Genomic DNA, 12,500 nt, shown 5'->3' on the forward strand with positions numbered 1-12,500 from the left:
CTCTCTCTCTCTCTCTCTCTCTCTCTCACACACACACACACACACACACACACACACACACTCTCTGGATGAGACTGTGTCATGTTAGCATGTAGCTGCAGCCATCTGCTGCTGTTATGCTAACAGGCTAAAAACAATCACTGTTATCTATCTGTATAATACAGTACACACACACACACACACACACACACACACACACACACACACACACACACACACAGCATTCATTAAAGTGAGTGCCAACTGCCAGACTGCATGACATCTGCATTATAGAGCACTCTCTCTCTCTCTCTCTCTCTCTCTCTCTCTCTCTCTCTCTCTCTCTCTCTCTCTCTCTCTCACACACACACACACACACACACACACACAGTTATAAACACACTGCGGTGTTAGCATGTATGCTAGCTGGCTGAGTTTTCCAGTAACAGACCGTGCTAATGTTAGCTTGAAGCTAAGCTAAGCTAAGCCTGCTCTGTTTTTACAGTCAGAGGGATCAGCTGCTTCTCAAACCTCTGACTTTAAGGTTCATCTCCATAAGCACCTTCAGATTTCATTGTATTTTAAAGTGTGTTATATAAATAAAATTCATTATTATTATTATTATTATCTCAAACAGCCTGGCTCAGTTCAGTGGAATAAAAGGTCCATGCAGTCAAAGTGAAAGATTGACATTATTTTCCCATAAGAATCTTCTAAATATCTGATGAGTCGAGATAAATTCTAAATTTATCTCTAAATTCTCAGTTTAAAGCAGAGTGTCAGTCTGAATACGAAGCCTCAGTCCAGACGTTCAGTCTCATCTGAATGTTCAGTAGTTCGGTGTTCAGGCTCCAAAGCCTTCACTGAATCTGATTTAGATTTTAGAAACAGGCTTTTCTTCCTTCTTCCCAAATCTCACAAAACTTTACCGATGATTTAAAGTGTCATCGATCCAATTTTGGTGAATTCCAAATATAAAACATTAACATTAACGCTTGGAGACTTTCAAACCCACTACAGATAAACTGTTTGATACTGATATATTTAACTGACCACACACCACTGTGGAGACTTTAGAAAACAATGTGAGCTCCTGCAGGTTCTGCTTCTTGTTCTGGTCTGATGATGAACCGCCTGAGCAGGTTCTCACAGGAGCAAATCACACTCAAGTCTGTCCACGAAAGGGTTGGTGGACTTTATATTTTATATTTCATCACAGAAGTCTGAGCCCGACCCGGCCGAGACCCGACACCCGGCCTCGGGTCCCGGCGGGTTCGGGTCGGGTTGTAGACCTCCAGTGAGACTAAAGCCTGGTCGACACATCAGAACCAAGCTCTGAACCTGGAGTTTTTAGCTGTATGTTTCCATTTCCTCCATTTAAAAAACAGGTCGAAATATTGAAAAAAATGTTTTACCTTGTATTTCAGTCAATATTCGTCTGTTGAAGATGTAACATGCTGAATCAGCCATAGGCTTCATGGAATTTAGTTAAAAATAAAAAAAAGAGAGAGAGATGAAAAGTACAGTATGAGGATGTGGAAAATTCATAATTAATTATATGCCAATATTAAATCAATTTGATGCTTTGAAGGCACAAAAATGGCATTGTCAATGAATATTAGGTTAGAAAAAACATTTGCCCGATTTAACGTGACTTCCTGTATAAACCACGCCCACTTCCTGTCTTCTGTCTGAACACAGATACAGAGACACAGAGATACAGAGATGTCTCTGCACAGCTCTACTAGAAATCCAAATGTCATCTAATATCCATCATCACATGACCTGACATGAGTTCATCCCATCGACTGAAGAACCAATCAGCTTCAGATCCTCAGATCAAAGGTAGAACCAACAAGCTCAGATCTAGATCTAAGAATTCAACAAGGCTCTGATGACTCAGCAGAAAAACACTCAGAGACCGGGTTCAGGAAGGAGGGAAGCTGTCCTCCTCTCTGTCCTCCTCCTCTCTGTCCTCTTCTCTGTCCTCCTCGCTGTCTCCTCTCTGTCCTCCTCCTCTCTGTCCTCTCTGTCCTCCTCTCTGTCCTCTCTGTCCTCTCTGTCCTCCTCACTGTCCTCCTCTCTGTCCTCCTCTCTGTGCTCCTCTCTGTCCTCCTCTCTGTCTTCCTCTCTGTCTCCTCTCTGTCCTCCTCCTCTCTGTCCTCTCTGTCCTCCTCTCTGTCCTCTCTGTCCTCTCTGTCCTCCTCTGTCCTCCTCACTGTCCTCCTCTCTGTCCTCCTCTCTGTGCTCCTCTCTGTCCTCCTCTCTGTCTCCTCTCTGTCTCCTCCTCTCTGTCCTCTCTGTCCTCTCTGTCCTCCTCTGTCCTCCTCACTGTCCTCCTCTCTGTCCTCCTCCTCTCTGTCCTCCTCTGTCCTCCTCTCTGTCCTCCTCCTCTCTGCCCTCCTCTGTCCTCCTCTGTCCTCCTCACTGTCCTCCTCACTGTCCTCCTCTCTGTCCTCCTCTGTCCTCCTCCTCTCTGTCCTCCTCTGTCCTCCTCACTGTCCTCCTCTCTGTCCTCCTCCTCTCTGTCCTCCTCTGTCCTCCTCTCTGTCCTCCTCCTCTCTGTCCTCCTCTCTGTCCTCCTCCTCTTTGTCCTCCTCTGTCCTCATCTCTGTCCTCCTCCTCTCTGCCCTCCTCTGTCCTCCTCTCTGTCCTCCTCTGTCCTCCTCACTGTCCTCCTCACTGTCCTCCTCTCTGTCCTCCTCTGTCCTCCTCCTCTCTGTCCTCCTCTCTGTGCTCCTCTCTGTCCTCCTCTCTGTCTCCTCTCTGTCTCCTCCTCTCTGTCCTCTCTGTCCTCCTCTGTCCTCCTCACTGTCCTCCTCTCTGTCCTCCTCCTCTCTGTCCTCCTCTGTCCTCCTCTCTGTCCTCCTCCTCTCTGCCCTCCTCTGTCCTCCTCTGTCCTCCTCACTGTCCTCCTCTCTGTCCTCCTCTGTCCTCCTCCTCTCTGTCCTCCTCTGTCCTCCTCACTGTCCTCCTCTCTGTCCTCCTCCTCTCTGTCCTCCTCTGTCCTCCTCTCTGTCCTCCTCCTCTCTGTCCTCCTCTCTGTCCTCCTCCTCTTTGTCCTCCTCTGTCCTCATCTCTGTCCTCCTCCTCTCTGCCCTCCTCTGTCCTCCTCTCTGTCCTCCTCTGTCCTCCTCACTGTCCTCCTCACTGTCCTCCTCTCTGTCCTCCTCTGTCCTCCTCCTCTCTGCCCTCCTCTGTCCTCCTCTCTGTCCTCCTCTCTGTCCTCCTCTGTCCTCCTCTCTGTCCTCCTCTGTCCTCCTCTCTGTCCTCCTCTGTCCTCCTCTCTGTCCTCCTCCTCTCTGTCCTCCTCTGTCCTCCTCCTCTCTGTCCTCCTCTCTGTCCTCCTCTGTCCTCCTCTCTGTCCTCCTCTGTCCTCCTCTCTGTCCTCCTCCTCTCTGTCCTCCTCTGTCCTCCTCCTCTCTGTCCTCCTCTCTGTCCTCCTCCTCTCTGTCCTCCTCTGTCCTCCTCCTCTCTGTCCTCCTCTCTGTCCTCCTCCTCTCTGTCCTCCTCTGTCCTCCTCCTCTCTGTCCTCCTCTCTGTCCTCCTCTGTCCTCCTCCTCTCTGTCCTCCTCTCTGTCCTCCTCTGTCCTCCTCTCTGTCCTCCTCCTCTCTGTCCTCCTCTGTCCTCCTCTCTGTCCTCCTCCTCTCTGTCCTCCTCTGTCCTCCTCCTCTCTGTCCTCCTCTCTGTCCTCCTCCTCTCTGTCCTCCTCTGTCCTCCTCTCTGTCCTCCTCTGTCCTCCTCTGTCCTCCTCTCTGTCCTCCTCTGTCCTCCTCTCTGTCCTCCTCTCTGTCCTCCTCTCTGTCCTCCTCTCTGTCCTCCTCTGTCCTCCTCTCTGTCCTCCTCTGTCCTCCTCTCTGTCCTCCTCTCTGTCCTCCTCGCTGATAGAGTGACTGAGCTGTGATGGTTTTCCAGCTGTGATGGTTTTCCAGGTGTGATGGTTTTCCAGCTGTGATGGTTTTCCAGGTGTGATGGTTTTCCAGGTGTGATGGTTTTCCAGGTGTGATGGTTTTCCAGCTGTTATGGTTTTCCAGCTGTGATGGTTTTCCAGGTGTGATGGTTTTCCAGGTGTGATGGTTTTCCAGCTGTGATGGTTTTCCAGCTGTGATGGTTTTCCAGCTGTGATGGTTTTCCAGGTGCATCACTCCATAGCTTTACAGAAGGGACGTAGGCCCAAAGGGAGACTAGATGGCAGAATCCACACACTGCCCAGGCACAGGAACATAAAACTCATCCAGAATCTTATCCAGAACTCAGACGTCTTCATGTCTCTGGACAGAAAACTTTCCTCTGGGTAGAATGAGATTATTTGTTTTGGCCTTGATGAGTAATGGAACTGAATGTGGATTATTTTAACAACACTGACATTACAGATGAGTTTCCTGTTTACAAACAGTGGAGGACGGCATACAGCAGGAAATCTGCTGTGGCTATAGTTGCTATAGTTGCTATAGTTGCTATAGTTGCTATAGTTGCTATAGCAACTTGACTGTCATTTTCGTGCTGATAACAAACAAACAGAAACAGTGGCTGGTCTGTCAGACTCTGATCAGGCAGATTATTTAGAAAAACCTGTTTGAAGTCCTGGGGAGTGTGCTGCCAGGCCAGGAGCTTCTCCGGACTCTGCTGTAAAGGTCTCTGCACACCAAGTCCGTATTTTTCGTACGCGTTTTTTTATCCGTCATCCGATAAAAATCGTTACGCACAGAAACCTCGCACCCTGAGTCCGATGCGTTTTATTATTCTATTCGTTGCGAAAATTCGCAATACGAGACAAAATGGAGTCGTCATTAAAAAGAAGATTTCTGCGATCCAGTTGATCCTGAACAGCGGCTGGCAGTATGTCTAAGGAGGGACACACACACACACACACACACACACACACACACACACACACACACACACACACACTTTATGGTTTGGCTATCCAATTTGTGCCATCGGAAAAGTGCACTCAGGTGATCAGCCTCTGGACCGGATCCACAGATATTCAGGACTCAGCCTCACACAGACCAGATCATGGTCAGCTGTCCTGTGATCAGTCTGTTGATCACTTTCCTGTCAGAGCGGACAGCATCAGTGTTTGGAGGCTGTGGCGGTAGATCCCAGGAGATCCAGTGGTGCGTAACGGCTGATAACAACGGTACGGTGGCTCTGAGCGGTCAAACGACTCTCTAAAGGCTTTTTGACGGATGTGAAAAAACACAGAAATCAAACCTGATCCGGAAACTTTAATGTCGGACGAAAGTTTGGGAGTCGGTTTGTAAACCCGACCGACTCAACGTGAGGTCGGGTTTAGTTTTAAACGTGCCACGATTTCAGACGAAAAATACGGACTTGGTGTGCAAAGGCCTTTACTGTTGATTTCGGGGTTTGCTTTTATTCTTTCCAGTGTAGCGATACCAGTGAGACCTTTGGAGGAAGCCCCAACCTCTCTGTTGCTTTCTCAAAATCAACACAACATGGCCTATCACAACAAATGGCCATAAAGGTGTCTGGTTGATACAAACCACAACTTCAAAAGTGGCATCTGCCAGCAGGAGATGTCACCCTAAAAGCTTTTGGGGAATTAACGACAGGATACTGCGAGGAGGTTTGCAACTTTCTCACACATTCCAGAGTTAATGACCTTTATCTTCCAGCCATCGGGAGAAGAAGGACCCAAGGACTCAGGAGCCCTAATGAACAATACATCCACACATTCATACCTTCCACACCTATGAATATAGGGGATCATCCTCCCTTTCTTTATTGGAGCACCAGACGGTCTGATTAATCGAAAGGGACAGTCACCATTGGGTGAGAACGGGTATACATACCAACGTGTCAATACGAAGGAACAACAGACTGCTGTTGACACTTATCAGTCTCATCACTACCCCTCTCTGGAACAGGACTGTCATAAATCTTTTCCCTCTCTCTGCTCTCTCCTCTGAACTTACTCTCAACCCTATACTTCTTAAAATGTTTTCTATAAGTGTATCATGTATCTTGAAGTATAGGCTAAATGTGTCAACTATACATGTTGAAGCTGTTTAGTTCGTGGTGAATTGTATGCACCCACAATGTTAACTATTTTAGTTGAGGAAATGATTACAATTATTTTACTCTCCCTTCCTTTTTGCATGGTACCACACTGCCACCTTGTGGTCATTTATAACTAGGACAGGTCAGTATAATGTTGACCAAGTTTAATGGTATTAAATAGTTAAATTGTTTTTCACATTAGTCACATAGTTAGAAACACAAGTTACATATATGAGTTAACTTGGTAAAGATTGTCTAGTTATAGATTAGGCCATGAAGATTTATTTGAGGTCCTTATATTGATATGCTAGCCATATAAATTCGAATGTAAGTTCCCAGGTTTTTATTATTTTGATCAATTGACAACAGTAATTGGTGGAGATGTAAAATACCTGCGTATTACTTTAGGAAGAAATCTTAATTAAGATCACTTTGTAAGGGATCTCAAAATAAAATAGACTAGAGGAAAAATTCCTCTTACATCCATTTCCCCCCCTCTCCGTATTCGGGGTGGAACCGTCTCAAACAAAGAAATTAATTAGTAAACAAGGCGTAACAGAAAAAAGAGCGCGAAGCGTGATTTGCATGGCGAACCACGCCTGAAAATTCAAAGATCTATAAAACTCTCTGATCTGGCCTTGTTCGCAGTTCAACGTTCAGTCCAACGTTCGTGTTCAACGTTCGTTCAAGATTCCGCCCTCACCAAGAAACCTGCTGAAACCAAGATCAACAATTTTAGCTGCAACTCGCCTTTAGTGAAACTTAGAGTTTGAGCCTGGAGTTAGAGACGTCTTCTCCAGATGAACTTAAGAATCGCTTGCAAGAAGTTTGAACCTCGCGTCTAATAGTCAAGAAGTTATCAACGCCCGGCCAAGCGAAGATTGCTTTTGAAGCTATTTAGGAACGAGATTATTTAGACTTTACAACAGTTAGAAGAGCTCGAACCTTCAACTCCATCCAGCAGCCAACACTGGTGCAACATCGCCACAGTGTTCTACATCCACGGGCCAGACGACTACAGCTTTGACGAGCCGGTAGCGCTGCTTGCCCCGACGTGACGATAGTACCAGAGACCAGCTGTTCCAGCGTCTGCCGTTGCCAGGTAACCGGCCTCGCCGAGTCCGCCTCTCCGAGCTCAGCGGGACCAGACAACCCGACCGGCAAGACCTCCCAACTGAACAAGTAGGCTCTGACTATCCACGTCTTTACTGCTGAGAGTTGATGCAAAAGCTTAGATTCAAATTAAATAGATCAAGAAAGTTAGGCTTCATAGTTTAGGTGTCCCGTAGCTTTCCGCCTCGTTCCTCTGCTTAATTGATCCATACATCTCTCCATTTACTGCTGCCAATTCTTATTCCCACATTTCATTATCATTTCCTTTCATCCTTATTCTGTTTCATTACATTCCATGTCTATTTTAGTCTATAGTTTCCGTATTTCATTCTGGTGATCAATATCAGTGACTTATATTGCTTATTTCATTGAATATGGTTATACTTGGATCGTTAAATAAATATTCCCATCTATTGCAGAGAAGTTGTCATGTGTTTCCTTACCTGCAGAGAAAAGTAATCCCTGAACTGGAAAGATCTCGTGATCTTTAGATTGATGACTGATTAGTATGAGTAAAGGTCCTTCATTTAAGAAGGTGGTGCCCCAACGAGTGTAATCTGATCCCTGGATCAGAATATTAATATTTATATGCCTTTACCAAATTATAAGTTCGATATTTTCGACTCAACACGCTACACCAGTCTAGAGTGCAACTGTGACTAGCAACTAGCAACTAGCAACTAGCAACTAGCAACTAGCAACGGCGAGACATGATGTTAGAAGATATGGCCTCTTACTAAACTAAAATCTTTGCTATCGCTTCTAGAAACTCAGATTACTAACTAACTGATGTGAACTGAGTGGCTGCCGGTGGCCTTTCTGCCCCTGAACTCACTTCCTGTGACGAGGCTCAGAAAACCATCTACAGCTTCTGGTTCTTCTGCTTACAGCTGTTAACCAACATCTCAGGGTTCTGCCCCGTTTGAGGGGTTCAGGGTTCGGGCTCCTCAGGTTGGGGTTCAGGGATTCAGGGTTCAGCATTTCAAGGTTCAGGGTTTGGGTTTTAGGGTTCATGGTTCAAGATTCAGAGCTCAGGAGTCAGGGTTCAGCATTTGGTGTTCAGGGTTCAGAGTTCAGGTTTGATGGACTGTGGTGGATCCAGTGTGCATCAGTGTGAATGTCGATGACTTTCTCTTCCATCACTAAAGATATTTAGAAAAAAACACCAGTGACCCATGGCTGATGAATTTGAATCGATCAAGAACTTCAGTAGACCCAGACCTTCAGTAGATCCAGACTTTCAGTGGATCCAGACCTTCAGCAGATCTAGATTTTCAGTAGCTCCAGACCTCCAGTAGATCCTGACCTTCAGTAAATACAAATGTTCAGTAGATCACAGACCTACAAATCCATACCTTCAGTAGATTCAGACGTTCAGTAGATCCAAATGTTCAGTAGATCCTGATCCTCAGAAAATCCAGATCTTCAGTAGATCCTGACCTTCAGAAAATCCAGATCTTCATTAGATCTAGACCTTCAGTAGATCCATACCTTCAGCAGATCCAGACCTTCAGTAGATCCAAACATTCAGTAGATCCAGACCTCCAGTAGATCCAAACGTTCAGTAGACCCAAACATTCAGCAGATCCAGGCCTTCAGTAGCTCCCGATCTTCAGTAGATCCAGACCTCCAGTAGATCCAAACGTTCAGTAGACCCAAACATTCAGCAGATCCAGGCCTTCAGTAGCTCCCGATCTTCAGTAGATCCAGACCTCCAGTAGATCCAGACCTTCAATATATCAAGACCTTCAGTAGATCCAGGCCTTCAGTAGCTCCCGATCTTCAGTAGATCCAGACCTCCAGTAGATCCAGACCTTCAATATATCAAGACCTTCAGTAGATCCTGACTTTCAGTAGATCCTGACCTTCAGTAGATCCTGATCCAGACATCCAGTCCATCCAGACCTTCAGTAGATCCTGACCCTCAGTAGATCCAGACATCCAGTCCATCCAGACCTTCAGTAGATCCAGACCTTCAATAGATCCAGACATCCAGTAGATCCAGACCTTCAATAGATCCAGGCCTTCAATAGATCCTGACCCTCAGTAGATCCAGACATCCAGTAGATCCAGATCTTCAGTAGATCCTGACCCTCAGTAGATCCAGACCCTCAGTAGATCCAGACATCCAGTAGATCCAGATCTTCAGTAGATCCTGACCCTCAGTAGATCCAGACCCTCAGTAGATCCAGACATCCAGTAGATCCAGACCATCAGTAGATCCTGACCCTCAGTAGATCCAGACATCCAGTAGATCCAGACCTTCAGTAGATCCTGACCCTCAGTAGATCCAGACATCCAGTAGATCCAGACCTTCAATAGATCCAGGCCTTCAATAGATCCAGACATCCAGTAGATCCAGACCTTCAGTAGATCCTGACCCTCAGTAGATCCAGACATCCAGTAGATCCAGATCTTCAGTAGATCCTGACCCTCAGTAGATCCAGATCCTCAGTAGATCCAGACATCCAGTAGATCCAGATCTTCAGTAGATCCAGACCTTCAGTAGATCCTGACTTTCAGTAGATCCTGACCTTCAGTAGATCCTGATCCAGACATCCAGTCCATCCAGACCTTCAGTAGATCCTGACCCTCAGTAGATCCAGACATCCAGTCCATCCAGACCTTCAGTAGATCCAGACCTTCAATAGATCCAGACATCCAGTAGATCCAGACCTTCAATAGATCCAGGCCTTCAATAGATCCTGACCCTCAGTAGATCCAGACATCCAGTAGATCCAGATCTTCAGTAGATCCTGACCCTCAGTAGATCCAGACCCTCAGTAGATCCAGACATCCAGTAGATCCAGATCTTCAGTAGATCCTGACCCTCAGTAGATCCAGACCCTCAGTAGATCCAGACATCCAGTAGATCCAGACCATCAGTAGATCCTGACCCTCAGTAGATCCAGACATCCAGTAGATCCAGACATCCAGTAGATCCAGATCTTCAGTAGATCCTGACCCTCAGTAGATCCATACCTTCAGTAGATCCAGACATCCAGTAGGTCCAGATCTTCAGTAGATCCAGACATCCAGTAGATCCAGACATCGAGTAGATCCAGACCTTCAGTAGATCCAGACATCCAGTAGATCCTGATCTTATATTTTAGTTTGTTCAGAAAAAATATTCTGCTGTCAAAAACAAACCATCTGGCTGAGTATTAGTGTGTGTGTGTGTGTGTGTGTGTGTGTGTGTGTGTGTGTGTGTGAGTTTATACTGTATATTAGTGTGTGTGTGTGTGTGTGTGTGTGTGTGTGTGTGTGTGTGTGTGTGTATGTGTGTGAGTTTATACTGTATATTAGTGTGTGTGTGTGTGTGTGTGTGTGTGTGTGAGTTTATACTGTATATTAGTGTGTGTGTGTGTGTGTGTGTGTGTGTGTGTGTGTGTGTGTGTGTGTGTGTGTGTGTGTGTAGACAGAGTAGCAGACGTAGCGGTGGACAGATTACAGTCCAATCAACCTCTTCTCTCAACATAATCCAGATTAACACACACACACACACACACACATACATACACACACACACACACACACACACACACACACACACACACACACACAGACAGACACACACACACACACACACAGACACATACATACACACACACACACACAGACACACAAACACACACACACACACTAAACCCTATACAGTGTTGTCGGGGTCATTCACTGAATGCTTCAGTACACTCTTTATTGTGTGTGTGTGTGTGTGTGTGTGTGTGTGTGTGTGTGTGTGTGTGTGTCCTACCAGTCTCCATCAAGGCCAAAGCATCACTGCAATGATGCATTATGGGTAATATGACATCATCAGCATGGAGGCTGCAGTTATGCAAGACAGGCAGACAGACAGGCAGACAGACCCAGAGGAAGGTTAATATGGACCGGGTCACAGAGTTTGGACCGGATCACAGTGTATGGACCGGGTCACAGAGTTTGGACCGGGTCACAGAGTTTGGACCGGATCACAGTGTATGGACCGGATCACAGAGTTTGGACCGGATCACAGAGTTTGGACCGGATCACAGTGTATGGACCGGATCACAGAGTTTGGACCGGATCACAATGTATGGACCGGATCACAGAGTTTGGACCGGATCACAGAGTTTGGACCGGCTCACAGTGTATGGACCGGATCACAGTGTTTGGACCGGGTCACAGTGTATGGACCGGATCACAGAGTTTGGACCGGATCACAGAGTTTGGACCGGCTCACAGTGTTTGGACCGGATCACAGTGTATGGACCGGATCACAGAGTTTGGACCGGATCACAGAGTTTGGACCGGGTCACAGTGTATGGACCGGATCACAATGTATGGACCGGATCACAGAGTTTGGACCGGATCACAGTGTCTTCAGATCTGACTTCTGGACTGCTGGACTTCCAACATTAATGAATGAATCAATGAATATTTATTGGTGATGTCAGAGCTACGGCCTCAATGTCCTGTTCCAACCCTGCAGTCAGACAAATCACAGTGTGTGTGTGTGTGTGTGTGTGTGTGTGTGTGTGTGTGTGTGTGTGTGTGTGTAATTAACTAGTTCTAGATCTCAGGAACTAGTTCTAGGGTTATATTAAGTTTCTGTTAAGTTCTAGATGTTATTAGTTAGTCTGACATGTCATGAATCTGTTCTACATTTCAATAACTACTTCTAGAAGTTCTTAACGAGATCTAGAGGTCCTTAATGAGGTCTAGAGGTCCTTAATGAGATCTAGAAGTCTTTAACAAGGTCTAGAAGTCCTTAACAAGGTCTAGAGGTCCTTCATGAGGTCTAGAAGTCCTTAACAAGGTCTAGAAGTCCTTCACGAGGACGAGAATTAAAGACCCAGAGCAGGTATGATGATTGACAGGTAGGATGATTGATAGGTAGGATGATTGACAGGGAGGATGATTGACAGGTAGGATGATTGACAGGGAGGATGATTGACAGGTGGGATCACTGACAGGTTGGATGATTGACAGGTAGTTTGATTGACATCTAGGTTGATTGACAGGTAAAATGAGTGACAGGTAGGATGATTGATAGGTAGGATGATTGACAGGGAGGATGATTGACAGGTGGGATGACTGATAGGTAGGATGATTGACAGGGAGGATGATTGACAGGTAGGATGATTGACAGGGAGGATGATTGACAGGTGAGATCACTGATAGGTAGGATGATTGACAGGGAGGATGATTGATAGGTAGGATGATTGACAGGGAGGATGATTGACAGGTGGGATGACTGATAGGTAGGATGATTGACAGGGAGGATGATTGACAGGTAGGATGATTGACAGGGAGGATGATTGACAGGTGAGATCACTGATAGGTAGGATGATTGACAGGGAGGATGATTGACAGGTAGGATGATTGATAGGTAGGATGATTG

At 46.2% G+C, this 12,500-nt stretch overlaps 1 pseudogene; it reads right to left on the reverse strand.

The window, feature by feature from the left end:
• Window positions 1–12,500, reverse strand: part of LOC139639436 (sodium/potassium-transporting ATPase subunit beta-2-like) — a 33,551-nt pseudogene that overhangs the window by 19,082 nt on the left and 1,969 nt on the right.

Source organism: Centroberyx affinis, unplaced genomic scaffold, assembly GCF_046629955.1.
Source record: "Centroberyx affinis isolate AG114_WGS23_722 - 3 ecotype Tasmania unplaced genomic scaffold, CSIRO-AGI_Caff_v1 ptg007293l_1, whole genome shotgun sequence".
Taxonomy (NCBI): domain Eukaryota; kingdom Metazoa; phylum Chordata; class Actinopteri; order Beryciformes; family Berycidae; genus Centroberyx; species Centroberyx affinis.